This window comes from Monomorium pharaonis, chromosome 4 (assembly GCF_013373865.1).
Source record: "Monomorium pharaonis isolate MP-MQ-018 chromosome 4, ASM1337386v2, whole genome shotgun sequence".
Lineage (NCBI taxonomy): Eukaryota > Metazoa > Arthropoda > Insecta > Hymenoptera > Formicidae > Monomorium > Monomorium pharaonis.
Window position 1 is genome coordinate 19319381 of NC_050470.1, and position 4786 is coordinate 19324166.

Consider the following 4786-nt stretch of genomic DNA (forward strand, 5'->3'; position numbering starts at 1 on the left):
TCTCTCCTCTCTCTCTCTCCTCTCTCTCTCTCTCTCTCCTCTCTCTCCTCCTCCTCTCTCTCTCCCTCTTCTCTCTCTCTCTCCTCTTCTCTCTCCTCTCATCTCTCTCTCTCTCTCTCTCTCTCTCTCTCTCTCTCTCTCTCGGTACGTAAGTACATGTAGACGTGTTTTGCTGGTGCTCCGCTATAAGTTCGCTTTTCTGCCGTTTAATGTCCTTCGGGGCCGTTTTTCTTTTAGAATATTAATCGAGGGCGCATCTTCTCGATATCCTCCACACGGGGTGAGTACTCCTTGCCTTTCTGTGGTGCTTTTCGGCGATTTTTTCAATCTCTGAGCGACCGATTTTCTGGGATCCATCGCTCGCTGCCGGCCGTTTCCTCTCGTTGCACGTGCCTGGGTGCTGCGGCCCGCCCCACCATCAGGACTGCCTGCGTGATATCGGCGTGAGTTTATCTGAACGACACACCACTCTGAACCATGACGCTTACTTGCGGGCATTGCAAGAAGTTTATCTCGACCGCGTATGCGCTCCATAGTGTTTGTGCAGCGCGACACGTTTTTCACGCCGATTGCCTGACGTCTCTCGCGGGATCCGAGTATGATGTCGATACATTTCGGGGCAGTACTGGACATCCGTGCCCGCTGTGCCTCTGTCATGTTGTCCCCGCGCGCGTAACAGATCCTTCTCGCCCCCCTCCGGGGGGCCAGGCGACCGCGATTGATGCCGAGATCGATCTCAAGGGGCTTGTTACGACTCTAATACGTAAGATCGACAGTATAGAGTCTAAACTACAGGGGCTCACTACAATTAATGCGCAGCTGAGCGCGCTTGAAATCAGCATCCAGAGGTGCGTTTCACTGCACAGCGACCTCGCTGCCAGAACGGATGCTCTCGCAGCTACATCATCGGAGCATGATGGACGGATTCGGGCCCTGGAGAGCCGGGCTCCGTCGCCGGGACGGGCTGGTTCCGACTCGCGGTTCGAGATGCGGCTGGAGGCGCTTGAGAGGGCGAGATTGAACTCTGAGATTATTCTCTTTGGAGTCAGGGAGAACGGCCATGAGGATCTACGCGATATTGTCACCGGTATTGCGGCCGTTCTTAAGATCGAGGTCTGCCCCATCGACATCGTCGATTGCTTCAGGATTTCTGCCTCCGGTGGCCGCCCGCGGCCTTTGGTCGTGCGCCTGTCATCCTCTGTGGTCCGCGACCGGTGGATCGGCGGGAGGCGGGCGAAGGGAGTGCTGGAGGGCGCCGAGGTTTCGCCGTCCCTCGCGGGGTCTCGCATCGATGTCAACGAGAGGCTGCTCGCGTCCGTGCGCGCGACTCTTGCGGAGGCGAGGAGGGCGGTCGGGGGGGGGACGCTCTTTCGCGCTTGGGTCCGCGGTGGCCACATATTCGTGAAACTGCAGCCGGACGGGTCTCCCGTCCAAGTTCGGGATCTTGAACATTTAGAGGCCATCATCGGCGGTGCGCCCGCGCGGACTGGCGCCCGGGTTGTCCCCCCCGCGGCTCCCCCCTCAGATCAGCGTGATTTTGCCGCGCTCCCCCGGCGGGCTCCCGCTGGGGGGGCTACTGCGGGCGGATCGTCCGCCGGTGCCCCTCGGCCGCCTTCGGCGGGGGCTGTTCCGGGTGGATCTTCTCTCCCCGGGGGCGCCCCCGCCGGGCGCGGTGCGATCCCTAAGCGGGCCGCGGCTCGGGGGGATTGATGTCCGGCCGTCGGGGTCTCCGCGCTGTCATAGTGCCATTTGACAATACCCACCATACCTCCTCCTTTCGGATTCGCATCGACCATTGCTTCCTTGGCGATCGGTCTTCGCTCGTATCTTATCGTCAATTTCCTCTCTCCTTCCTATCGATGCACGACCTGATTGAGGTCATCCTTAACCTTCATGTGCATCGTGCATTGCCGCGCGCCTTCTGGACGAGAGACTACTCAAATTTTGATACCGATCAATTCCGCTCCTCTCTTCTCTCTCTCTCGATTGGTCCTATGTAGACAGCGACATCACGCAGGACGACAAAATTTCTACACTAACACAATCGCTCATTACAGCGCGCGATCTCCACGCTCCTCTTCGCTTGGTCGGAGCAAGGCGGCCCCCGGCTCCTTGGCTTAACAATACCATTCGAGCACTCATGCGGGAGCGCGACGCATTGAGGAGGGCACATCGCCTACATCCCTCTCTGGTCCTCCTTGATGCGTTCCGCTCCCTCCGCAACGAGCGTCGAATTGATGACGCTAGGGCCGCATATCTGAGGAGTAGGCTTGGATCCATCACTGACCCCGCCCGCCTGTGGGGCGAGTTCAGGTTGCTTGGTCTTGCCAAATCTAAACTTTCTTGCGGTCTCGAATTCTCACTCGACCAACTCAACGTGTTCTTCTCCTCCGCTCATCAGCATTCCTTCTCACCCCCCACCTTCCCCTCTTCCATTCACACCCCCTCCTCTTTCTACTCCCCCCCTCTCTTCCTCGCACTTACACTTCTCAGCTCGCCGACCCCTCTATTTTTTATTTCCTTCACATTACCCCTGACGTCTTACTCAGAGCCTTGATCAGATCTTCCTCGCGCTCTACTGGCCCAGACGGCGTCAATCGTCGTTTGATCATGGATAGCCTACCAGTAACCTTTCCCTATATCCTCAACCTGCTCAATGCATCCTTAAATTCCTCCACCTTCCCATCTCCATGGAAAGTTTCCCATATTCTCCCCCTTCCAAAAACCAAAACTCCAACCTCACTCTCCGACTATCGCCCTATCTCCATTCTTTGTCACCTCTCCAAAGTCCTTGAGCGCATTGTCTTCGATCAGCTTTCCGTCCATCTCGATAACCTCCAGGTCCTGGATCCTCATCAAGCCGGCTTTAGAAGGGGCCATAGCACGCAAACCGCGCTGGTCAAAGTAATTGATGATGTAAGGCGGGCCGTGGACAAGAGATCAGTCACTCTTCTCGTGCTTTTCGATTTTACGAAAGCATTCGACACCGTGCAGCACGATCGGCTCCTTCGAAAGCTTGGCTCCCTCCGCGTCTCTTCGCCGGTCCTGTCGTGGTTCAAGTCCTACCTTTCCGGGCGTTTCAGAGAGTGAGAGGTCCGGACGGGTCCTATTCATTCTGGTGCCCGGTTACATCCGGAGTCCCTCAGGGCTCTGTCCTCGGTCCCCTTCTCTTCACAATCTTCATCAATGACTTAGGGCACTCACTGAGGCACTCCTCTCACGTTCTCTACGCTGATGACCTTCAAACCTACCTGCATTTTCCTCCTACCGAACTTGACTCAGCCTTGGCGAGGATGAGTGAGGACATTGTCGCGGTGGAGGGCTGGGCGGCCGAGAATGGACTGAGGCTGAACGCTGGCAAGACGAGGGCAATGCTCCTCGGTAGCGCCCGACATATCAACAACATTGTTAAGAGTGACATTGAGCTCTTGCTCAACGGATGCCCTATCGAGGTCGTGAATCGGGTCTCCAATCTGGGAATTATTCTCACGAACACACTTAGCTGGTCCGAGCATATTAAGGTAACTTCTCAGAGGGTCAACGCTGTTCTCTGGAGACTTAAGGCCATGAGGAGCTGTCTCGCGGTGCCGCTTCGCGTCCAACTGGTGTCCTCCCTCATCTTCCCTATCATTGACTACTGCGCGGCTATCTTTACAGACCTAACGGGCCAGGACAAACTAAAACTCCGGCGACTTACTAATGCCTGCGTCCGGTTTATTTTTAACTTGCGGAAGGACGAACACATCTCGCCACACTACCGAGCCCTGCACTGGCTGACGCCGGATGACCGGAGGGCCTACCTTGTTTGCTGCTTCCTATTCTCTGTCATTCGCTCCGGGGTCCCGTCCTACATTACCACCAATCTTCACCCTTATGTGCCTCTCCGCCCGTCCACGCGGGTCTCACCTCTTGATTTGGCGGTTCCCCTCTGTCGAACTACCACCTTCCAGCGCTCCTTTCAGTCGGCAGGCCCAGCTCTTTGGAATTCGTTGCCGACGGATATTCGCTCGGCCACTTCCTCCAATGAGTTTAGGGGAGCCCTCTTCCGTCACCTGTGGCGGAGTGCATCAGATTAGACCCCCCCCTTTATCGGGGGTGAGGGGGTACACTAGCCCCCGGGCACCTCAGTCTTTAATCGGTAACATGAATCTTCTCTACTCTATATATCCGAGGTCCGGCCACGTGGGTGGTGGCTGCACTCCCCTGCAGGTGCTTGACTGCGCCGCATAATCCTTTCTCTTGTTTTCTTTTATTTTCCTGCGTATCAAGCACGGTCACTGCGCATGAGCCACTGCGCTATCTCGGTTTATCGGAGGAGCGCCGTCCAAGCGATCCGTCCAAGTAACTCGCTTATATACAACTGCAAACTATCGCCCGTTTACTTTCGCAAACCTGGTGGATCACTTCCGATCTCTTGCTTCACTGTACTATAAAATTTTAATACTGTTTTCCTAGCTTGTAGTCCTAGTCAAAAATTAATATTATTATTCTAATCATTTTTATGTTGCCTACTACGGTGTATTATTATCGACCTAGCTTTACGGTAGCATATTATACTACATATTATATTGTATTATTATTTTAATTAATTTAGTTTCAATAAGGTCAGTTGCGTTGTCTTAAAGTAATCATTATCTCTCGACCATAATCAACTCAATATATTGTACTAGACGATTGCTGTATGTTCTTAGAGGGCTTGCCCTAGAACACTGAATAAAAGCTTCTCTCTCTCTCTCTCTCTCTCTCTCTCTCTCTCTCTCTCTCTCCTCTCTCTCGTCGCTCTCTC